The following is a 26,450-nucleotide window of genomic DNA, read 5'->3' as shown; positions in this document are numbered from 1 at the left end:
GAGCTAGTAAACAAACAATTAACGGTTCTTAAATTCTTCAGTGTCTGACAGAGTAACATTTCAAACTCTCATTTTTACATGGTTCTTAATTTAGAATTTCTTAATACAAAATCATGATTTTGCATGATTCTTAGAAATATTTCCTATGATACTTTTGTTTTAGTGGGACTTTGCATATAACCAAGTTTTTCTATAATTAACTATGATGAAAACATAAAAAGGGCACAACTGCATTTTGGGTAATTAGACCTTTCTCCAGGAAACAGTGGAGACAACACAGCTAGATGATGAACCTGGGTGGAGGCTGCTGGAGGTGCTAAGCAGCAAAAGGACCCTTGACATCCAGGCTGAAGGAAAAGCTTCCAGAAACTGTGTCGTCTGCTTAAACTCTGACCAGACCACAAATACAGTCCGCTTTAATCTTTACTTCTAGCTGGTCTACATTAAAACAGCATTTTGAGGTTGTGAAATGTTTAATAATATGACAGAAATTTATTTTGTCTTAATGAGGAAAATAATCATTTCACCAAATCACTTTAGAGCCAAGATTTTTAAAAATATGCCTTATTTACAAGATTTCACATAGTAAATTCAATTTGCCGAGGAATCTCCATTCATTCACGTTATTACACAGAGAGCTGTAATTTACTTTGTTTGCTTGTTTGCTTTTTCCAACATAAATCTTACACTGGATTTTTAATTCTAGCATTAAATATTAGATATTAAAATAATACTCTCTCATGCTCTGATTTTCTTTAAATAAAAATATCACTGATTATAGACTCTTACAACTCAGGGCCTGAGAAAATTCTTAATACCTTTCACTGCCATCCTCACCATGCTGTTGAAAACTGAACATTGATTTTCTGATTTATTATTTTCAGAACACTGATGGTTTCCTGAAGGAACCTGTGGCTAGTGTCAATTTTTCATGGATATTATACAGTACTCTTATTGTTCTAACCATTTTGGTAATATTTTCTCATTGTTTCAATCAACAGATGGTAATTTCTATGACACTCTGAGGGTAACTATTGTTTTTCCAACACTACAATTACAAAGGGAAAGTTGAAAAAATATATTAAGGCTTCTAGGAGTTTGATTCAAACAGCTCAATAGTGCTGGGAATCCCAATCTTTCTGTTCATGGAACTGGATCACCTTTCAAAGCTTAATCTAACATTGTTCTTACCTTATAGCTTTGCCTAATTAAACTAAAAACATCCGTTCATCAAAAGACATTAAAAGAATAAAAGGGCAAACTACAAAGTGGGAAATTTTATATATATATATATATATATATATATATATATATATATATATAGTTACATATAGAGTACAAAAACACTCTTATCTAGCACATATAAAGAACTCCTGCAAATCAATAGGAAAAATGCAGGCAACTCAAAAGAGGAATAGGTAAAATACTTGAACAGGTACTTCATAAAGAAAGACATTCAAATGGCCAATAAACATATTTCCATATTCTCAAGTTCATTAGCCATCAAGGAAATGCAAATCAAACCACAGTGAAATACCACTAAACAACCTCTAGTCTGGCTAAAACAATAAAGACAAAAAATTCCAAGTGTTGGCAAAGATACAAGGCAACTCAAATCTTTATGCACAACTGGTAGTGATGTGGATTGATACAACCATGTTGGAAAACTGGCAGTATCAACGAATCTTTCTTTAGGTATATATACATATATATTCAACAAAAATACATATTTGAGTTTACCAAAAGACTTAACTGGAATGTTTATAGCAGCACTTTTGTAATAGCTCCAAACAAAACTGGAAACTATCAAGATGTCTACCAACAGTAGAGTGTATAAATAAACTGTGCCATATTTACTCAATAGATTTTATAATACATCTGTGAGAATGAACAGTCTACAAGCATATGCAACAATAGGATAAATCTTGCAAACAAAATATTCAACAAAAAATGTCAGGCACAAAAGAATACCTAATGTATTCATGTAAATTACACAAAGAGTAATTTGCTTAATTAATTTATAAAATTGAGCTATACTGTTAGAAATCAAAATAATGACTAATCTTTTGACTAGAAAGGAGCCTAGGAGGGTTTCTAGGGTGTTGGTTATGTTTGTTTGCTTGTTTGTTTTGTCTGTTTGTTTTATATGGTTGTCAGTTTCAGAGATCTGTTCAGTTTGTGAAAAATTCATCGAGGTGTGCAAAAGATAAATATACATTTCAATATGTATTTTTAGATCCATTAGTTTTTATAATAACTTTGTATCTTCATATTGCTTAGGAAAATAGTTGTGATATATCTTGTATGTATCAAAGTAATAATCATGAAAAACGAGCTTGATCACTAACAAAATGAAACATACAGACGTCTAGTTCATTTCTTCTTTAGCCAGCTTGCTTCCTCCCTTTCTTGCTTTTATTTATTTACTTAGTGAAAAGGAGCCATTAAACATGCTTTGTCTAATTTTTGGAAACAACATTGTACCAACTCTCCTAGGGAGATAGTGTAGTTAGCTAGACCTTCATATACTGGCTGCTGCTTAAAACCAAGGCAGAAGTGAAAGTAGATCCTTGTGGTGAAGGATAAGACAAAGGAGAAGCAGGGCTGAAATATAAATATTTTCTACCTGTTTCTACTCCTTGACCAGGAGTAGAAACCCTCCACACCTTTATTCCATAAAAAATCTTTAGCACCTTAACACAGAGAATCTACCAAATTAATGCTTTCTTACTCAATGGACCTACTTAATTTACTCTGCACAAAGATAAGTAATAATGCACTGAAAGGCAAGGCATAAAAAATTAATATACTTTTTTCAAGTTTTATAACAAAAGCAATTGTGCAGAGCATCTACTACTCTATCATTATTTAACCTGACAATGGGTTTCATGAAAATCCAAATAGCTAAGTCCAATGTCACAATCACATTTCAGGGAAAGACATTCATATGTCCTTAATCCCTGGAGGCACTGACAGAATGTCGTGGTGATGAGTGTTGATTTGGCGTGATTAGAGATTTCATACTACCTTTAAATGTCTTTATCCACAAATTCCTCTCACTTGGCTCTTTTGAGTGGTTAAGTAGAGACCTGTTTATATATCCAAAAGTCAAAATAATAGTACTGATTTTTCAAAAAAAGATCTTACTCTTTTAAGAATAAACCTAGAAATTAAAAATTAGGAAAATAAAAAGTATCTTTGACATTTCTTGTAGTCCAAAATGGCTACAAACATCCTCTTCTTCTAAAATGTTACTCAGCTATTGCATAAATGTAGGTGACACCAACACTAAGACACACCCCAAAATTGCAGTGGCTTGACATAATAAGAGCTTATTTTTCACTTATTTGAAATGTTGGTGTTCCAGCTAGGGGTGGTGACTGATTTTCTTCCACGTGGTGATTCAGAGACCTAGGATCCTTCCATTAGATCCACCACCACAGGACCTGATCTCCATTATCCACAATAAGCTGCAGGAAAGGGAAACAGTGTAAAAGACATATCTTCTGCTTAAAAGCCACCCCTGAAATGCACCATACCTTCTGCTCATAGTCCATCATAGAGAACTAAACATATGGCTGCCTCAAGATGCAAAGATAAGGGCTTGGGAAATGTGGTTTAAGGGGCATGTGGCCATCTGTGCCATAACTGTCTTCACCCAAACATCAATAGTGAATTTTAACATCAGACAAGATGATATGGAAACTAAGCCTTGATATTCCAGCTAAATATGGAAGGGGAAGTACCTCAAGGAAAGGTAGAGGTTAGAATAAGAAATTTGTGGCTGATTATGATTGTTCTCCTCTACTTAAGATCAGGTGAAATATTCATAGCAACATATTCATTAATATGAACCCAACAACTATTCATAGAACATCTATTAAATGCCAGGCATGGACCTTGGCTCTGTGGATAGAACAGTAAACAAAATATACAAACTCCCTGTCCTTATGAAGCATACATATTAAAGCAGGAATCAAAAAATTAGCAAATACACAAATAGATATATAGTGTCACGTAGGAATACGGGCTATGATGAAAAGTAAAAGTAAGAGGATTGTGAATGACAGAAGTCATATTTTTTCAATGGGGAGGTCAGGCAGGACCACTCCAGGGAGGTGAGGGAGTAACTGGGTAGGATACCTAGGTGAAAAGCAAGGCCCTCAAGTGAAAGAAAGTTTGACCTTTCCAAGGAGCAGCAGAGTCACTGATTCCATTTTAATAGTGCTACATGGACCAATTCATGCAGGGCTCTAAGGAAAGAAGCATGGGAAGTGAAAGAAGGATGGATTTTAGTGCTAAAAGACATGATTCAAAAACAGAGTCTGCCACTTACCTCTGGAATTATTTTTTAGCAAATCATTTGACCTCTGATGTTTTCATTAGCAAAATGAGTATACCTACCTCACTGAATTGTGACGAGGTTTATATGAGATAACACAGATAAGTCATTACTACTGCATAGCACACAGCAGACATTCATTAAATATTAATCATTCATCCTTTTACACATATTCCTGAGGTAGTGAGTTTAAGAAAAATCTCGTTTGCCTCTTTTCATTCTTTCTCAAGATGGGAAACTTTTATGCCTTATCCATCATGAATTTATGAAATTCTTTTCCTATCTCAGAGAGCTGGTCTTGCTTCACAATGATGAAGATGATGACGAGGAGAGAGTGATCAGCTATTCTAGAAGATGAAGATTAATATAGACATCGACCCATTTGTGGACTTTTCCTTTATAGTTTACGACATGTTTATAGATTTAAGAATTTGGTTGGGAAAAGTCGGAAGTTCATTGCTATGAACCACAGTTTCAAGGTCAAATTTCTAAGTCAGCCACCTCTCCCATCTCATTCCATCTGTTCTCATTATTCATTCACTTAATTTAAGGGCAGGCTGTGGTCATTTGTAGAAGCATTGGTGAAAGATAAGATCATGAGTTACTTTTTCTTCTCACACTAACCTTTATGGATTCTGTGACTTGAACATGGCCGAGAAATTTCTGCATTCCTTGGCACATCGATTTGCTTTGGTTTAGTCTAAATACATAACTAAAAGCCCTACTGTGTTCCCACTGAAACAGATCTGTATTAGCCCACACACCAGAGTCCAAATCACTTGGTGAGCATTGTTTCACAAGCTATTTTGAGAGAACACGCCTTCCATTTTCCTTTTGTTTTCTTTCTTTCTTTCTTTTTTTTTTTTTTTTTTTTTTTTTTTTTGAGATGGAGTCTCACTCTGTTGCCCAGGCTGGAGTGCAGTGGCAGGATCTTGACTCGTTGCAACCTCCACCTCCCCAGTTCAAGCAACCTCCTGCTCAGCCTCCTGAGTAGCTGAGATTACAGGTGCCCACCACCACGCCCAGCTACTTTTTGTATATTTAGTAGAGGCGGGGTTTCACCACGTTGGCCAAGCTGGTCTCAAACTCCTGACCTCAGGTGACCCACCTGCCTCGGCCTCCCAAAGTGCTGGGATTACAGGCATGAGCCACAGTGCCCGGCCACGCTTTCCCTTTAGAATCTATTTATCATCATAGTGTATGCATGTACTAAATTTGTCTGTTTGACTCAGTCTTTTTGACAGTAATCTCCTCAAACCATTTCTCCCTCTTTTATAAGTCCTCAGATCCTTGGGGCAGATCTCAGCATTTTCCATCTTTAAGGAAGCCCTAGTCACTCTCAAGAGTACAATGCACCACAGGTAATTAAACATTTAAATATTTTGTTTGCACCTGTAGTCACCTACATCCTAGGGGCCTGTTTGTAAATCTCTTCACAGTAGTTTTATCATGTGAGTAGCATTTGAGATATGTTTACAGAGTTGTTTTGCCTAGATTTTATAATCACGAATTCACCTTACTTGCTTGGAGTGAAATCAGATCTTTCTTTCTCCTTGAACATACCTTTCCTATCTGCAGGTCTCCTGTGTTTCAGACACTGAAAAATACGTTGGAGCCACCTCACAGGAACAAACAGACTATCCAAGAGTGTCGTCATAATGGAGACATTGAGATCTTGAAAATTTGAAAGAATTCTAGCACATTTCTGGCCTCTGTGACGGCAAGTGCCTGTTCTCAGAAAAGAAAGTGACTTTGTTTCCTAGAGGATGGCTTACATTTCAGTCATCAGGAAAGCCCTGTCCAGCTGCTTTCCTCTCTCTCTAGCAGCTCCCTTCGAGCTTTGCCCCTTCTCTCACATCTCGCTTCAAGCAAATCCACGCAAAGATGCTTTCGGGAACATCTGCACTCTCTCATGCGGTAAGACAAGCAGAGCGGACATCCTGCAGAAGGAAATACCAGTAAACATTCAAACACCAGGAAAGATCTTTGTTGGGGTATCTATAGACACTGCTCAGGACTAAATGAATTCACAAATATGCGCCACTCCATGTAGCAGGCTACTGAAACCCAATGAATGCTGCAGAAAACCGTATTGCTTTTCACATCTCCAAATGCCAACCTCCACTGTGCTAAGGCAGGGCCTAGATTTCATGGTGCAAGTGAAAAATAAACATCTGCACCAACTTCTCTTTCCAAAAACACCTTTAAATTCCTCATGAATCTTGGACTGCAGTACAGTTGACTAAGAAAGTACTGTGCTTTAAATACTTATTATTTAATAAATATCTTCTAAAAATCAATGAATTTTAGAGTTCAAATGTTACCTTAGAGAATGTTTAGCCTTGGCACATAGTACCTTTTTATAAAGCGGGCAAACTGAATAGCAAAAATATTTTAATGATCATCGACCTAGGGGTTTAGTTATTATGTTTGAATATCTATAAAATACTTATGCTAGGGAACATAAGGAACTGTTTAAAAAGAAGTCAAATTATAATCTCTTGGTCCTAAGCTTAACTAGTTATATTAAATTAGTAAAATACTTCAGTTTTTTTTTAGTAGAGGACTTGAGTTTTATTGAACATCTTCATACGCAATGTAAAAGTAATTAAAATTAATAACTCAATGTGTTTTCTAAGCTTCTTTAACATTTAGAAAGAACATAATAAAATACATTCTAATCATAAAATTCTTATGAAATATCAAAGACTATATAAAAACATTGAAACAAACTATAGTCATGCAACCAATATAAGCATAGTTAAAATTCTGGTATGCTTACATTGCCTTCTTTGCATTTTTTGAATAATTAAGCTATACATATATTCTTTATTTTGCTCACTTAACACTTTATCAAAAGCATTGACTTACTGTGGTAGCCAGAGTCCAAGATATCCCTGAATGATTCCTGCCTCCTAGTATTCACACCCTTGTGAGAAATGGACACTGATTTAAATGTGGCTTCTCCCATGTTGCACCAGGATTGGTCTGTGAGATCAATAGGCTATAACTGACAGTGGCTTCCATAGTGGGTTCTCTGTCCCATCTCTCACTCTGAGTGAAACAGGCTGTCATGTTGTAAGGAGCACTACAACAAGGCTCTCATGGTGAGGAACTGAAGCCTCCAGCCAACAGCCATGAAGCCTGCCAAAAACCATATGCATGAGTTTGGAAATGGCTTCTCCAGCCCCAGTCAAGCCTTGAGAAAACCATAACCCTTGTCAATAGCATGACTAAAATCTCAGGAGGCATGCTGAGCCAGAACCACCCAATCCTGAGAAATTGGGTGACATAATATATGTGTGTTGTTTTAATTTAATATGTTTTGATGCAATTAGTTGTGCAGCAAGAGAAAACTGAAGCACTCACATCTTTAAAGACTGTTCATGAAAACTATTTTTAATGGTTGACTAATAGTCTGTTCCACAGATGTATCATGATTTATTTTCTTATCCTATTATTGGATATCCAGGTTGATTTCAATGTTTTGCTCCTTTAATTATTGCAGTATACATGTTTTGTATACTGTCTACATCTATGATTAGCTTCATAGCATCTTAGAAGTAAAATTATTAAATAAAATAGTAATATTTTAAGGTTCTTGATATTTATTACCATATTGTTTTCCAAATGTATTGTACTAATAATGAGTAGTCCCAAAGAGTTAAATTTTATTGCTCACAAAAGGCAGATCTATGACATGACTAAATTGTATCTGTTTATATCACAAACTGTCCTTGATACATAGTGCTCTGTATTTTATTGCCTCCATTTAAATACTAGTCTAAAAAATAACTAGATCTTTCTATCCATTTGCTTACTGGTTATATGCGATGATTCAGCCTGTTCAATACCAGCTTATATTTTTCCCTTTATATCTGTTCTCTTCCTGTTTCCTTCTTATCTCAGAAAATAGCACCAACATCCTCCCAGTCTACACTCTACTAATCCAGAAACCTGAAAGTCATCTTAGACCAGCCCCTTCATCACACTCTTACATACACTCTACTCCATATCTTTATTCCTCCCTCTCCTCTCAGGCCCCATTGCTACTGCCTCAGTATCAGCAGTATCAGGACAAATATGCCTTGAGGAAGAAGAATCATCCCATTCCATTCCACCTCTCTCAGAACATGTCTTCTACAGTATAGCTGGGCTTTTATTTTACCTTCTACCAGGAAACCCCATACCTGCCCCCATAGATTTCATAGTAGATGTGGCACAGGCTGCAGGACTGAAAGCAAACTCAGACAGCAGCAAAGTGTAGGCTATGGGGAAGAGTGACAGATTGATGATGACACATCCTTTTCCCATGCCTTTCAGTAGTTGCATGCATTGGAGCATTTTGGTGTTTTCAGGAAGAAAGACAGTAGTTATTCCAGATAATAAAGTTAATTCTTTGTGAATTACTATACATTTTTTTCTTTGAGAGAAATGGACACTCACTTAAATGTGGCTTTGCATTAACTAGTAGGATTATCATATCAATTCCTGGCCATCTACTTTGTTAGCTGTAGTTCCTGAAAAGAACTAAATGCAGATCAAATACAGGTTTAAATGTATTTTACAGATATTTACTGAAATATAGCATGCTTAATGCAGCACCCCTAGCTGACTAATGCAAAATAGAATAAAGTACATTTTAAAAGAATACCTTCTCTAGAGCTAAAAACCAATAGTATGTTTAAGTTCCATTGGCACAGAGACAATTGTCACAGTTCAAAAGATGAAGCTTCTGGAGGCTGTTTCTACTTAGCCTAATGTAACGATTATTTGAAGAGACATTCAAAGAGCATATTAGAATAAGATTCCCATTTTGTTTGGTTCTTGTTATCTAAGCAGTCATTTTTCACTCCCGGTTAAAGTTAGCACAGAACATTCTTCAGGACAGCCCCTGCATTCCTAACATATTTCCACAAAAGGCCCCTTGGTTGCAGGCCCCTATCTATGTGATAGAGTATTTTTGTGAGTATTTTGTTTAAAAATATTATTCATGGTCATAGCTACTTGTTGTATCAGAGTGCTAAAATCTTTACATACAGTTTCTCATTTCAGCCTCATACCCACATTGCAAGGTATTCATGATTATTGTCCTCTTCCAGGTGAAGAAATTGAAGCTTGTCATTTGAACAAGTTGATCAAAGCCACAGAGAGACAGAAAGAGGCTGGTTTGACTTCATAGTAAGCTCTCTCAGCCTAGATGCTGTTTCTTCTCTTGTGGCTTGTTGCCTAGTAATCCTGTATCACATCGACTTATGATCTTGATTCTTCTATGATGTCTTCTAGGACTTCGAACAAGTCACTGCACATTAGGGCCCTGATTTATGAAGAAACGTCTTCACAGAGTATTAACTTGGATTTAACAAATTCTAGTTGCTTCCTGCTCACAGGAGAGGACTGTATATAATATAGTCTGTGCTCTAGTGGTTACACACTCAGTCCCTATTTTTAGTGCCCCCGCAGGTGTATACAACACTGTTTTTACCAGGGAACTGAATTATTAGGGTCTAACCCTCCAGGGGTGTCAGCATTTGCCAGGATGGACGTATAACTTAGTCCACATGAGCTGAAGTTTTACTACACACATGGGAACTTCAGGAATAGCTTCCTGCTCCTTGAAAGTGTATCTTCAGCCCAAAGAGCCTTTTCCAGGCCTATTTAGTGGTATTTGTCTAATTATAGGTGTTGAATAACTGTGTCCTTCAAACTAAACTACATTTTAAAATGAGTTTTCATGCCTTAAAGTAATTAAAGTCACAGTCCATGTTCAGTCATTCCTATAGTAAACTGTCCCAGTGCCCTTGTTTTCCTTCTTTTCTTTCTTTCTCTTGCCCTCCCCACCCCCACCTGATATATTTTCTTCTGCAGTATTTTGGTGTCTAGAGGAAGCTAATTGGTAGTTATTCCAAATAATAAAGTTAGCTCTTTGTTAATTATCATAAAATTTTTCTTGGGGGAAAATGAATACTCTCTTAAATTTGACTTTGGATTATCTGGTAGGATTTCTGTATCAATTCTGGACAATCTATTTTGTTGGCTAAAGTTTCCCAAAAGAATAAGGGCATATAAAACACAAATTTAAAATAACATTAATGAAGTCTAATACTTGAGTAGCATTTTGTGGTTTTCAAAGCACTTTTATAAATATCAAGTCATTTAATCCTACAACAACCTTCTGTGGAAGGACACAAATTTTCATTAAACATTTATTTCAAGCTAGATATTATGTCAGTGCTTTGCATTTACACTCTGACTTTATATTCATGACAGTCCTTCTAGGCATGTATTATCTCCATTTCATAAATGATGAAATTGAGGCTCAAATAAGTTACATATCTTGTCTAGTATCACACAGCTTTAGGATTTCACCTGAGAATATTGAGACCCCAAATCCAGAGTCTGCACCTGACATTCCAACTTGCTAGGGTGGTTTCCAGTGTCATTCCCAAAGAATACAGTCAAAGCCATGGGAGCCTTAGCCTGTACCATACGTCTCATTCTATAGTAACAATTTTTGTAGAGGAGGCTTACACATATCAGTCTTCATCACTGTTACATCTCAAAATCCTCTTCTTTAAAGTTTATTTCCTCAACTTCTTAATTTTATACATTACATATAATTATAGAGAAATATACAAGTAAATATTTTGGGGGATTTCTTCCAGATGTCCATAGGAAGATAAAGAACTGGTGCAGGAATGAGACATGTTGTCTCCAGATCCATGGAGAGTGTTTATTCTACTCCAAAATGGTTTGTAAGACCACAGTTGGTAACTCAACTGTAACAGTTCTTACATGAGTCACTGGTCAGATTGTATGTCCAAAACAATATTAGATTTGTAATTTGACAGGGTCAGACTTACCCCAAAGAGAATTTAGCCCTTCTAGATGACTTGAAATGTAATTCAAATTTTTGCTTCTTTCTAGAATAGGGCTGAAATAGTAACGTGTACTGACTTCAGGACCCCCTGCTGTTAATCTGATGTAACACAAATTTACTACTTTCTTTAATAGAGGGAAGTTCCAGTTTGCAGACTTAAGAGAAGAGAATAACTAGGGTAAGTGAGGTATCATGAAAGAGAGAAATGATACCTGGCTGGGTTGAATTTTAAAATCTCTCAAAAAAGAAGTTTTTTCTCTTAATATCCTTTACGACACATTTTATAAATGATACATATATGATTCTATTTTTGTTCCAAATAATAAATTCATACACACCCATGCACGTTTATGTGTGTGCATGTGTATATGTACTTCATTATTAAGTGAAGTTCACTTCATGATAAGAAATAGCTCCATAAATCTAAAACATGATAAGGGTGAAACAAAATTAATGAATGTTTGAGATGTGGGTCTGGATCATTTTATAAATACATATGCGAATCCTAGTTTCAAGTAGATTTTGAAATCTATAGTCTATAAAATTCCATAAGAGATCCAGCTTTCAGATATAAAATGTCATATATTGTAATTCCTATATAAATATTTCCTTTAAGTTAATGGCTATTTCATGGTAATAGTACATCATTAACTACAATCTGTAGTTTTGCATTTAACTAAACTTTTCACACAAATCATACAACAGATTCCCAACATGTTTTCAAATGTGTCTCCTAAGATACAGTGGAAAATGTGACTTATATTTAAAACTTAATAAATAACTCATTGATGTGAAGTGTTTTAAGTATGGCAATGTGCTGTTTTAAACAAAGTAGTGAAAATATATCACTGACTGTGTCTAGTTGTTTTCACTTCTTTCAAGGTTTAGATTTCCTTTGCCTGCCTGTCTGATTTAACTGGAAAAAAAAAAAACCTTATGGAAAGTGGGAACCTTGCATACTTCAAAGTTAACCAAGATCAAAGTCAAATGAAGTCCACTGAATAAAGAACAAGCCTAAATGCAAAATGTGTCACGTTGATATTGGCTTGAGTCTTTTAGTTTATGGCTTGTACCAAAGCCTTAACTTTGGATTTGTCAGGTATCTAAGCACTGTGAGGTCTTATGGGAAAAAAAATGGTTTACTTAGTTTCTGCAGGAGACCATTTAAACACAAACTTATCTACATAACCAGGGAAATAATGTAGCTATTGGTAAATGAAACCTTGAAAATGTGAAAGGCTTCTTGCCTGTTGCATCTTTGTTAGCTGCATTTAACTCCTGACAAATATTCATCTTCTACAGGCTACATCTTGTCTAATTACAGAATTAGAAAGTTTTAATATGAATTATGCCTCCCTAAAATGTGAGCATGCTAAAAAAACTGAAATTAGCTATTATATCTTTCTATCTCTGCTAGAAGCATCTCTTAAATTGAGACAGTTTCATTGAGTCTTTTCAGGATTCCAATCTTGTTTGTTTTTGAATCTCCACAAATTTAGGGTCTGGGGATTTAGGCTAATGTTGAGTTCAATTTTAAAAATGCAGAATTATTAACATGCAAAAGGTAGTGTGGTCTGTTATTTAAAAGATGCAATGGGTGTTCTTGAATGTTCTGCTTCATTGGAGCCCTCCTACACCAGCCATGTTACCAGTAAAGGCACAATGTTTTTTCCTTGAAATGGTCCATGCTGTTTCATTTGAAACGGTGTGTGCTGCTGCTGGGTGTTCTGTGGTTCTGTCTAACAACATTACTCAGAACTCACATTCAGCAGGTATCAACCAATAGGCCCTTTGGTATCAGAGAAGGAAATAAATCACATTCTCTAGAAACACCCATCTGTTTTGAATAGTCCCATAGAGAGATGGCTGTCTGTTTCCGGGAATATTTAATATTAGAAAAAACTAGTCCAAACAGTTTACTCTCCTTAAGACTAAGCAGCAAAAGGTCTTCCAGTAAATGCACTGCATAATGGGAGAGGCCAGAGACAACCGCCTGTGACTCAAAAACGGATAGAAAAAAATACTGATAATTTCTGTGTCTTTGGTGACCTCTAGCGATCAAATCTTAGAACAAATCTACCAAGTTTCTTTTCTAAAATAGAGGGCTCTACAGAGTTAGATATTACATATTCGTTTTCTAATTTTTCTACTCATTATTTATTTATTGGTTACTATTTTTAATTGCCACATAATAAGTGTACATATTTGTGGAGTGCAATGTGATATTTTCATACATGTGTACAATGTGTAACGATCAAATCAGGGTAATGAGCAAGACAGTCACCTCAAACATTTATCATTTCTTTGTGTTGAGAATACTCAAAATCCTCTCTTCTAGCTATTTGAAAATATACAATAAATTGTTGTTAACTCTGGTCCACACTACAATGCTATAGACCATTAGAACACATTCCTCCTATCTAGCTATAATTTTGTATCCCTTAACCAATCTCCCCTAGCCCCTCTTCCCCCTACTCTTCCCAGACTTTGTAACCATGGTTCTACTCTCTACTTACATGATATCAACTTTTTTAGCTTCCACATATGATTGAGCTCATGTGGTATTTGTCTTTCTGTGCCTGGCTTATTTCATTTAACGTAACGTCCTTCAGGCTCATCCGTGTTGCCACGAAGGACCAAATTTCATTCTTTTAATGGTTGAGCAGTATTCCACTCTTTATACACCACATTCTCTTCATTTATTCATTTGTTGATGGACACTTACTTAGGTTGATTCCATATGTTGGCTATTGCGAATAGTGCTGGAATAAACAGAAGAGTGCAGGTATCGGCCGGGCCTGGTGGCTCACTCCTGTAATCCCCGCACTTTGGAAGGCCGAGGCTGGCTGATGACCTGCGGTTAGGAGTTCAAGACCAGCCTGGCCAATGTGGTGAAACCCCGTCTCTACTATAAATTGAAAAAATAGCCAGGCATGGTGGCGGGCACCTGTAATCCCAGTGACTTGGGAGGCTGAGGCAGGAGAATATCTCGAACCCGGGAGGCGGAGATTGCAGTGAGCCAAGATCACCTCGCTGCACTCCAGCCTGGGCGACAAGAGCAAGACTCCATCTCAAAACAAAAAAAGAGTGTAGGTATCTCTTTGACATACTGATTTTTGAATATACACTCAGCAGTTAGTGAATCATATGGTGTTCTATTTGTAGTTTTTAGAGGAACCTCCAAACTACTTTCCATAGTGGCTGTACTATTTTACATCCCACCAACAGTGCATAGGAGTTCCCCTTTCTCCAAATCCTCACCAGCATTTCTTTTTATTATTATTATTTTGGCTTTTTGATAATGTCCATTCCAACTGGGGTGAGATGATATCTCCCTATGGTTTAGATTTGCATTTCATTGGTGATTAGTCGCGATGAGCATTTTTCCAGATCCACAAAGATACCAATGCATCGTGGTCTCCAGGTACAACCTCACTCTGAGATTCTGATTTTAGGGCTCTTTCTCTTTGATCATGAATGCCTTCTACCGTATTTGTATTGGTTAGGGTTATATGGTTGAAAGCAAAATAATGCTGTCTAATGGAAGACAAAGTATAAACAAACAAACAAAAAGAATTGCTCAGGAGATCCAGGAAAATGGTACTGAAGAGTCATTCTCTCCAGGGTGTGTTTAGGAAAAACCAGCTTAAACCAGGTTCTGTGTTCGAATTCCTCCACTCAAGACACCATATATGTAGGTATCTCCTTCAACCCTGCTTACCAATAGGAAATATTCTACATAGAGCCAAAGTGATTTTTATTTACTATCACTATACTACTTAGTATATATTATCAAATTGTGTACTTTAAAGTTTTCCCAGATAAATAATGATGCTAATTAGGTATCTCATTGACCATCTCATGTCTTGAGGGAACAACTTATATGCTATTTCTGGGTTCTAGTGGTTTTTTTTTTTCCACTGGCTATGGAATTTTGCAGAATCATTAAACAAATCTATGAAATGTATACAAATAAATCCTTAAATCTCTATTGAAGTTATTTAAGTATTACATTACTAAAATCTTTCTTCTTTCTTATGACTTAGCATTTCCTTGTTTATTCTTTTAAACTATATTTTGCATCAGTTACAATTTATACCAAAGGTAGTACATTAGAAACATTACTATATGACTCATTAAATCATACCAACTAATAAGATATGAGTCTAGTGACATAGAAAGTGACTGAGTACTTAAAAATGCCTTCTTCCATCATTTCTTATTCTGGGGCCTTTTGTCCAATAAAGAAAGACATCAACATTTTCAAGTACTTTCTTCTCCTTCCTCCCTATGTCCAGGATCTGAGTAGAATGCCCAAATAAAAAAGGTGTCAGCCTTCTGTACTGCCACATCCTATGAGGGAAAAAAAACAACCCTGGTGATTTAACTGAACACATAAATGAGAAACAGATTTGTGTAACATGAATTTGCTCCAAGCCTCAGAAGGCCGACACCATCCATTGGCATATTTTTAAGGTTAAGGGATAATTGAATCCCTTCTACACTAGACAGATAGTTTTTTAAAAAATGAAGCAGCAGGATTTGTCTGGAAGAGACAATTCAAGCTCACATCTCACTTATGAGAAAGCGTGGCAGGACTGAAGGGCATATTTAGCTTTGTACTAAACATCCCCACATGATTAGCCATGCACAAAAGGGCCCCTTAGTCATTTGAAGCCAAATTATATGCAATGGCTTTAGCAAGTGCAGTCACCACAGTCTTCACTGTATCACAGAGAGACTTGCAAAGCCGCTTATCTTGGTCCCTGGCCAGCTCAGCTCAGCCTCAGCCTTTGCTTCATTCTGTTAATGATTCCCTAATTAGACACTTCAAGGCTGTCCTAATTAAGACTCTTTTGGTTGCAAGTATCCCAAACCCACTTTAGAATATCTTCATAGAACAAGAGAATTTATCTGAAGGATACTGGGGAGCCTCACAGATTCCAGGCATCAGAAAAGGTGGGAACCCAGGCAGTTCAGTGGACCCCAGGAGATTTTTGGTGATTCTTACTCAAGAATTCTATTAATAGGGCTAAGCTTCTAGCACCCAGTCTTCTGTGTTTCTCCTGAGAAGAATTAGAAGGGCTGAAGTTGTATCCAGTGTCCATGCATGAGCTAATCAGCCATAGTCAAAATTAATGGTCACATAACAAAGTCTATGTCTTCTGAGTGCCACCACTGACAGAGAGCAAATTACTCCAATAAAAGGGATAGGTTCTGGGCAAAACAATCTCTTAGAAGGCCACAGCTGGATATTACCAAAACCTGGAATTTAATTGATTTGATATGGACTAGGTCATCTCCATTCTCCAGTTCTCACAACTAGACTTAGAGACCTTCTAGCATCTGTTTATACAATCTGAAGATACTACAGACCTGTCTTTCTCCTGATTGCTATCCATTAGGATAGAGTGGACACTTCTATTTGTTCCATGTGCAGGCAGACAGATGACTGCCACATCTCTGTCTTCAGTCTCGATTCCTCTTCTGAGTCCCAAATTCAAGAGTCCATCTTCTTCCTTGACCTCTCCACTAGCATATTCCAGAGAAACCTTAAATTTAACAAATCTAAAATGAAGCATGTGATTTTTCTTTCATTTCCCATCTCTATAAACAGAACCACTCTTTACCTAGTCATTCAAGCTGAAAACTTTGGAAGCAACCTTTAGCCTCCCTCTTATCCTCCTCACCCAATTAAACACAAAGCCACTCAATATTAAGTTCTAAATAGTTAAAACTTAAAGATGCCAAGGTAGGAGGTTTGCTTGAGCCCAGGAGTTTGAGATCAGCCTGAGCAACATAGTGAGAGCTTGTCTCTACCAAAAAATTAGCTGGCCAAGGTGGTGCACACCTATAGTCCCAGCTACTCAGGAGGCTGAGGTGGGAGGATCGCTTGAATCCTGCAGGTAGAGGCTGCAGTGAGCTGTGATCATGCAACTGGATGCCAGCTTGGGGAACAGAGCGAGACCCTGTCTCAAAAAAAAAAAAAAAAGACAGTTATTGAATCAGTTTAACTAACACCCCAATAGCTGCCTTAATTGAAATATCTGACTTTACTCTTATCTCAATTTCTGCTAAGAGCTTCTTACAGTTCTGCTTGTCAACCTTGTTACTTCCCTAATATCTGTTTATCCTGTAGACAGTATGGCTCCACCCTGCTGCATAGCCTCCAGCAGCTTACCAATTGTCTATGGGATGAAGCCCCAAACCCTAACATCATGATCTCACTGCTCATACCTTGCAGCCATATCTCTTACTATGACTCTCACCTCTCACGCTATACTCCCCAGTCATACTGAATTTCACTCCTCAGAACAGTATGTAACTGTCTCTTTTGAAAGAGAGATCTCTATACAAAAGCCTCTTCATCTGCTCCTGCACGCAGCTTATGAATAATGCCCAAATTCTTGCATTTCACCTATCCCTGCTCCTCCAGACAATGCTAATTGACTTTTGTTGCATGTTTAATATAGCAGGAGGACGTATAGTTTATAGAGAATAAACCTGGGCCATAATGACAGAGTGCCTGGGTTCAAATCCTGGCTCTACCACATGTTTAGAAAATAATACATATCTCATAAAATCATGATGAGGAATAATATATTGCCCACAAGAAGTAACTAGTACAATGCCTGATATGTAGTTAGTATTCAATAACTTGTAATGTCAGAAGCAAGAGTAACATAAGCAAGGGAGTAACAATGTGATAGGCATCCCATGGTATTATAATCTAAAAATAAATGTATTATCTTTGAGGTCAGCGGGCTCTCAGGGCATGTAGAGACTCACTTATGTTTGTTGCTCCAGCAAGCCACCGAGTTTCTGTCCTCTGACCCAAGACTGCAGTCAAAACAGGGTAAAGAGCAGGGATATTGGGATCTGTAGTCTTAAAATTTTATGAAATATTACCAGTCTCTTGGAACTCATTTTAAGGAAATTGGAAGTCTATCACTAAAAATTACCCTTGGCTATTTGCTCATTGATTATTTGAAACAAGCAATACAACTTCTCCTCTAACTGGGGCATATTTGGAAGAAGGGTGAGAATACCATCAGAAAATTCTGTTACTGGCATCATAATCACATTCAGGCATGAGAGGTAATAGGGAGTTCCACAGTCACATGGGGGAGCTTTCATTTCCCTGGGGGAATCTGGCTATTTGCTGATTTCTTCTATGGCAGCTAACTAGATTATAAGCAGGAAAATACCATGAAAGTGGGGAGGAAGTATTATTAACACTGTTAGAGCTTTTAGCGGTTAGTCAGGGCTGGCATAACAGGTTAAGACTAGAGCCCCAACCACAAAGCCTGTTTTCCCCAAAGGACACTTGCTGAGTTTCAGAATGGCGCAGTAGGCTGAAAAGCTAAATTGGGAAAAACAGCAAAATCCTACCAGAGAGAAGGGACCTGCAATAAAGCATATTAATATCTTTCTCAAGACATTTCCACTGAAGCTGCACACTTAGGAAACTAAAAAGCTGAGGTCAAGATTCTGCATATGGGAAAAAATGTTTAGGCATGCAAAGTGGCAGAAAATGTGGCAAATAATCAAGATTTTTAAAAATGAAAGCTTATGGTTGTACACCTAGAGTGTGAATGCACTTAATGTTATTGAACTATACACTTAAAATGTTAAATGATAAAATTTTGTTATATATATTTTATGATAATAAAAACATAAATAAAAACTGAACTACAGATATCTATATATTGGAACCAAGAGACAAATACATTAAAATAATTATGATTAGCATATTCAAGAAAGCAGAGTGAGTTACATAGAATAAATGAAATAAGTAGAATTTTTTTTTGTTTTTTAAATAATTTCAACTTTTAGATTTAGAGGGGACAGGTGCAGGTTTGTTACATGGGTATATTGCACGATGCTGAGATTTGGGGTATGATTCATCCCATTATCCAGGTATTGAACATAATACTCAATAGTCTGTTTTTAAGCACTTGCCCTCTTCCCTTCTCCCCCTTCTAGTAGACTCCAGTTTCTGTTCTTGCCATCTTTATGTCCATGAATATACAACGTTTAGCTCCTGCTTATAAGTGAGAACATGTAGTATTTGGTTTTCTGTCCCTGCATTAGTTCACTTAAGATAACAGCCTCTGGTTGAATCCATGTTGCTGCAAAAGACATGATTTTGTTATTTTTAAATGGCTGTGTAGTATTCCATGGTGTATATGTATCACATCTTATTTATTTAATCTATAATTGATGGGCACTTAGGTGGAGTCCATAACTTAGTTATTGCTAATAGTGCTGTAATGAACATAAAAGTGCATGTATCTTTTTAGTAGAATGATTTATTTTCCTTTGGGTATATACCTAGTAATGGGATTGCTGGATTGAATGGTAGTTCTAAGTTCTTTGAGAAATATCCAAACTGCTTTCCACAGGACCTGAACTGTTAGGTTGATGCACAAGTATAATAATTTACATTCCCACCAACAATGTATAAGCTTTCCCTTTTCTCTGCAGTCTCGCCAGCATCTGTTGTCTTTTGACTTTTTAATAATAGCTATTCCGACTGGTGTGAGATGATATCTCATTATGGTTTTGATTTGCATTTCTCTGATGATTCCTGATGAGGAATATTTTTGTACATGTTTGTTGGTTGCTTGTACGTCTTCTTTTGACAAGCTTCTGTCTTTCACCCATTTTTAAGGGAGTTATTTGTTTTTTGCTTGTCCAATTGTGTAAGTTTCTTACAAATCTGGATAGTATACCTTTGTCAGATACATAGTTGGAAATATATTCTCTCATTCTGTAGGATGTCTCTTTACTCCATTGATAGTTTTTTTTGCCATACAGTTCTTTGGTTTAATTAGTTCCCACTGGTCAATTTTTTTCTTGCAATTGTTTTTCAGGACTTAGTCATAAACTATTTTCCAAAGCTAATGTCCAGAATGATGTTTCCTAAATTTTCTTCTAGGATTCTTATAGTTTGAGGTCTTACCTTTAAATATTAGTAGAATTTCAAATATAATTGAAACTTATAAAAATCAAATGTGTATTCTGAACTGAAAAATTTAATATCAGCATCAAAGAACTAATGATATAGGTTTGACAGCAGCCTAGGCACAGCAGATAAGATTGTTAAAAGTCATTACATAGTAGCCAAGCTGAAGCACAGTAAGGAAAAAAAGAATGTAAAAAATGTGAGCAACAATTAAAAGGTCTAATGTATGAAAAATTGAAGTCCCAGAAGGAAAAGAGAGACAATATTTGAAAGCATAATCAAGATTTTTCCAAAACTGCAAATAATATGAACCCAAAATTTAAGAAACTAAGAAAATTCCAAAGAAAATGACAAGAATATACATCATAATCAAACTCCCAAAAATATAAAACAAAGAGAAAATCTTAAAAGCAATTAAAGGACAAAAACATATTATCTTCACTGAAGGATCAATAAGACCGATGACTGACTTCAACAAAAATTATGAAAGCCGGAAGATAAAAAAATGGTATCTTCAAAGTGTCAAACAAACCAACCCCTGAAAACCTGGACATCTATACACAATTAGAATACCCTCAGAAAAAAAAAAAAGAAAGTCATTTAAATATAAACATAAGTTGAGCAAATTTTTCATCAGTACTGCCAGAACTACCAGTACTACCAGAAATGCAAACACACACACACACACACACACACACACACACACACACACACACACACAGTTCATGCTGAAAGAAAAGGATCCCAGACGGGAGCATGGGATTGGAAAGGGCACAGAGAAAGCTAGGAAGTGTAAATATATGTATAAATAGACAAGAATTTTAAACTACTACTAATAATGTCTTATGATATTTATAATATATAGAAGTAAAAATATTGTTATTTATTTTAATTATACAATCATTCCATACTTAGATCTTATCCCCTATGTTTAATCAGTTGAGGAAGCTGAACGCTCAGAGAAATTTAGTAATCTGACAAAAGAACCTTTGGCCATAAGCAGAGTTAAAGTCTGAACCCACGTTTACTTCACAGTCCATGCATAATATTTTAAGCACTTTGGAAAATAAGAGTTGCTTTATAAATGTTTTTCTTTTTTTTTTGAGACTGAGTCTCGCTCTGTCGCTCAGGCTGGAGTGCAGAGGCGCAATCTCAGCTCACTGCAAGCTTCGCCTCCCGGGTTCACGCCATTCTCCTGCCTCAGTCTGCACCCAGCTAATTTTGTTTTGTTTTTTTTTTTGGATTTTTAGTAGAGACGGGGTTTCACCATGGTCTCGATCTCCTGACCTCGTGATCCGCCTGTCTTGGCCCCTCCCAAAGTTCTGGGATTACAGGCGTGAGCCACCACGCCCAGCTAATATTTAACAGTCATGTTCCCTCAAGCCCTACACAAAGTAAAATGCATCACATATGCAATAATAATAAAAATAATAATTGTGCAAATAACAGAAGGGAAAAAAGAGGCAATATGTGGTATGTCTCTTGCATTATTCAGGAACTGGTAAAACTACCAACTTAAGGTATATTATAATAAATCAGTCTTAAAAATACATGACTGCTTAACTAAAGCACAAAATTATTGATTTATATAAAAGAAAGCAGGAAATTATAAATAACCAAAGAACAAAGGAAGAAATGCAAAGCAACCAGGAAAGATGGTAGACTTAAATACAACTATAAAGTTAATTCATTAAATGTAAATAGATAAAAAACTCCTATTAAAAGACAAAGTGTGCCAGGCTAAATTAAAATATCTACCTTTATACTGTTTGTAAGAGAAACACTTTAATTATAAAGAAACTTGCTGAGAGTAAGAGAATGAAAAATGATGTTGTATGAAAATATTAATCAAAAGAAAGCTATTACACTAAAGAGAATTTAATGCAAGAAGCATGAGTTGAGACAAAGAGCAAAATTTCATAAAAATAAAAAGGGCAATTCAATAGTAAGATATAACAATCCTAAATGCATATGCAAATAACATAGCTTTAAAATATATAAAGGAAAAAATAGCAGAATTAAAAGAAATAAACAAATCTTCAATCATGACTGAATATTTAACACACTTCTTTCAGTAACTGATAGAAAAAGCAGATGAAATATTGTTAAAAACATGATTAACTAAGTTGACCTAACGACATATACAGAACATTATGGCCAACAAATTGCAAAACACACATTCATTTTAACTGCACGTGAAATATTTGAAAAGTCAACTATACACTGGAGTGTAAGTGGTATCTCAACAAATACAAAGAAGAATTAAAAAAATACAAAGCACATTCACTGGCAACTATGAAATTTAATTGGAAATCAATAACAGAGAGATAAATAGAAAATCCCTAAATGATTGTCAAGTAAATAACATCCTTCTACCTAACCCATAGGTCAAAGAAAAAAATAGAAAACTATAAAATATTTTGAACTGGATTATAATGAAAATATAATAAAACATGTCAGATACAGCAAAAATATTAGTTCATGAAAAATATATAGTTTTAAATTCATATTAGCAAACAAGAAAGTAGAAAAAATAGGATGTAATCTTCTATCTTAACAAACTAGGAAAAGTCACATCAAATTAAACCCAGAGGAAAAAAGTAAAGAAACACTATAAAGCAAAGATAAATAAAATAGGAAGCAGATGCTCAACAGAGAAAAACATTAAAATCCAAAGTTAGTTCTTCAAAAATATTAAAAATTATTAAGGAAGCATGAGAGAAAATACCAATTACCAATGTCAGGAATGAAAAATGAGCTATCACTAGGGATTTGATAACATTAAAAATGTAACAAGGAGAGGCTAGCCAGAATGGCCAACTAGAAGCAGCTAGTGTGTGCCACTCTCACAGAGAGAAATAGAAGGAGCAAGTAAACATAGCACCTTCAACTGAAACATCCAGGTACAGTCATTTGGATTCAAGAGGAATAACTCAACCCATAGAGAACAGAGAAAAGCAAGGCAGAATGACTGCCCACCAGGGAGCAACACAGAGCCAGGGGAGCATCCCCCATGCAAGAAAGTGGGAGTCTGAGGCAACTAAGAACTGGAGCTGTCCTTTAGCACATTGTAGCAGCTCTGTGGAGTAGCCAGACTGCTTTTTCACATGGGTCCGGGAATCCATTTCTCTTCATTGGGCAAAATCCCGCAAAGAAAGGCTACAGCCACCTCCACTGATGTGTTCAGGGTGGCAACAGATGCTGGAAAGTTGAGGTGACTAGTGACAAGAGCTGACCCCCAGCATACTGCAGTAGCCCTACAGAAAAGTGGCCAGGTGGCTCTGGAAGTCCATAGAGCCCAGGAGCTCTGCATCCACCCAGCACAGAGCACCCAACTCAGAAAAGTGGCCAGACTATTCTCCACATAGGTCCCAGACCTCACTTCTCACTAATCAGGGCCATCTGACCTGTGACACTAGCACAACCACCCTCCCCCACCTAATCACTTTAATCAGAGGCAGCTCAGCAGTTAGAGGAACATCCACATGCAGAGATGAGAAAGAACCAACACAAGAACTCTGGCACCTCAAATGGCCAGAGTATCTTATGTCCTCCAAATACACTAATTCTCCAACAAGGATTCTTAACCAGGCTGAGTTAGCTGAAATGACAGAAGTAGAATTCAGACTATGGATAGGAATGAAGACTGTTGAGATTCAGGAGAATGGCAAAAGCCAATCCAAGGAAACTAAGAATAACAATAATATGACGCAGGAGCTGACAGACAAAATAACCAGTATAAAAAAGAGCCTAACACATCTGATAGAGCTGAAAAACACACTACAAGAATTTCCCAATGCAATCACAAGTATTAAGGGCAGAACAGACCAAGCTGAGGAAAGGATCTTGGACCTTGAAGACTGGCTCTCTGAAATAACACAGACAAAAATAAAGACAAAAGAATGAAAAGGAATGAACACAACCTCTGAGAAATATGGGATTATGTAAAGAGGCCAAATATATGAATCACTGGCATCTCTGAAAGGGAGAGGGAGAAAGCAAACAACTTGGAAAACATATTTTAGGATATCTCCGTGAGAACTTCCCCAACCTAGCTAGAGAGGCCAACAGTCAAATTCAGGAAATACAGAAAACCCCTGCATAATTCTATACAAGATTATCCCCAAGATACATAACCATCAGATTGTCCAAGGTCAAAATGAAATGAAAAATGTTAAAGGCAGCTAGAGAGAAAGGACAGGTCACTACAAATGAAACTCCATCCGGTTAACAGTGAACTTTTCAGCAGAAACCCTAAAAGCTAGAATGCATTGGAAACTATATTCAACATTATTTTAAAAGTCTTCAACCAAGAATTTTATATTCAGTAAAACTAAATTTTCTTAGTGAAGGAGAGATAAGATCCTTTTCAGATAAGCAAATGCTGAGGGAGTTTGTTATCACCAGACTCACCTAATAAGCGATCTTGAAAGGAGCACTAAGTATGGAAGGAAAAACCATTATCAGCCAATACAAAAACACACTGAAGTACACTGAGCAGTGACACTATAAAGCAAACACACAAACAAGCCAGCATGATAACCAGCTAAAACCATGATGACAAGATCAAATCCACATATTAATACTTGAATGTAAACAGGCTAAATGTGCCATTTAAAAGGCACAGAGTGGCAAGCTGGATAAAAATGCAAGACCCAATGGTATGCTGTCTTCAAGAGACCCATCTCACACACAGTGATACCCATAGGCTCAAAATGAAGGGATGGAAGAAAATTTACCACGCAAATGGAAAACAAACAGAAAAAAGTGGAGATTGCAATCCTAGTTTCTGACAAAACAGACTTTAAACCAACAAAGATCAAAATAGACAAAGAAGGGCATTACATAATGGTAAAGGGGTCAATTAATCAATATGCATGCACCCAACAGAGGAGCACCCAGATTCATAAAGCAAGTTCTTAGAGACCTATAAAGAGACTTAGACTCCCACACAATAGTAATGGGAGACCTCAGCACTCCACAGACAGATTATTGAGGCAGAAAATTAACAAAGATATTCAGGACCTAAACTCAACATTGGATCAAATGGATCTGATACACCTCTACACAACTCTCCACCCCAAAACAACACATAGACTTTCTTCTAATCACCATATGGGACAAACTCTAAAATTGACCACACAATCAATTCTCGGCTATTGCAAAAGAACCAAAATCATACCAAACACACTCTCAGATCACAATGCAATAATAATAGATGTCAAAACTAAAAAATCACTCAAAACTATGCCATTACATGGAAATTAAACCACCTGCTCCTGAACGACTTTTAGGTGAATAATAAAATTAAGGCAGAGATCAAGAAGTTCTTTGAAAGAAATGAGAATAAAGATGCAACATACTAGAATCTCTGAAAGATAGGTAAGGCAGCATTAAGAGGGAAGTTTATGGCCGGGCGCGGTGGCTCACGCCTGTAATCCCAGTACTTTGGGAGGCTGAGGCGGGAGGATCATGAGGTCAGGAGATCGAGACCATCCTGGCTAACACAGTGAAATCCTATCTCTACTAAAAATACAAAAAATTAGCCGGGCATGGTGGTCGGCGCCTGTAGTCCCAGCTAGTCGGGAGGCTGAGGCAGGAGAATGGCGTGAACCTGGGAGGCAGAGTTTGCAGTGAGCCGAGATAGTGCCACTGCAGTCTGGCCTGGGTGAAAGAGCGAGACTCCGTCTCAAAAAAAAAAAAAAAAAAAAAAAAAAAAAAAAAAGAGGGAAGTTTATAGCACTAAACGCCCATACCAAAAAGTTAGAAAGATCTCAAATTAACAACCTAACATCACAACTAAAAGAACTAGAGAACCAAAACCAAACCAGCCTCAAAGCTAGCAGAAGACAAGAAGTAACCTAAATCACAGTAGAACTGAAGGACATAGAGATACACAAAAAAAGTCAAAAGATCAATGAATCCAGGAGCTTGTTCTATGAAAAAATTAATATAATAGATTGCTAGTTAGACTAATAAAGAAGAAAAGAGAAAGATTCAAATAAACACAATCAGAAATGATAAGGGGGATATAATCACTGACCCCAAAGAAATACAAACAATCATCAGAGACTATTATGAACACTTATATGCGCACAAACTAGAAAACCTAAAAGAGATGGGTGAATTCCTGGACATATACACCCTCCCAAGACTCAACCAGGTAGTAACTGATTCCCTGAACAGACCAATAACAAGCTTTAAAATTGAATCAGTAATAGCCTTCCAAACAAACAAACAAAAAGCCCAGACCAGCCTAA

The 26,450-nt window shown here is 36.5% G+C and overlaps 1 long non-coding RNA gene across 1 annotated transcript in view; it reads right to left on the bottom strand.

The window, feature by feature from the left end:
* Nucleotides 1–1,345: 1,345 nt before the first annotated feature.
* The window catches only part of LOC117980073 (uncharacterized), a 91,688-nt gene continuing 66,583 nt past the window's right edge, over nt 1,346–26,450 (bottom strand). Inside the window, exons 6-7 of the long non-coding RNA XR_008625234.2 lie at nt 4,967–6,282; nt 1,346–3,470 (exon numbers count right to left, since the gene is read on the bottom strand). This is a non-coding gene — a long non-coding RNA (uncharacterized LOC117980073). The remainder of the gene's footprint in view (nt 3,471–4,966; nt 6,283–26,450) is intronic.

This window comes from Pan paniscus, chromosome 3 (genome assembly GCF_029289425.2).
Source record: "Pan paniscus chromosome 3, NHGRI_mPanPan1-v2.0_pri, whole genome shotgun sequence".
NCBI lineage: Eukaryota > Metazoa > Chordata > Mammalia > Primates > Hominidae > Pan > Pan paniscus.
The sequence above is the reverse complement of the archived record's forward strand: the minus strand, read 5'-3'. Positions and strand labels throughout refer to the sequence as shown.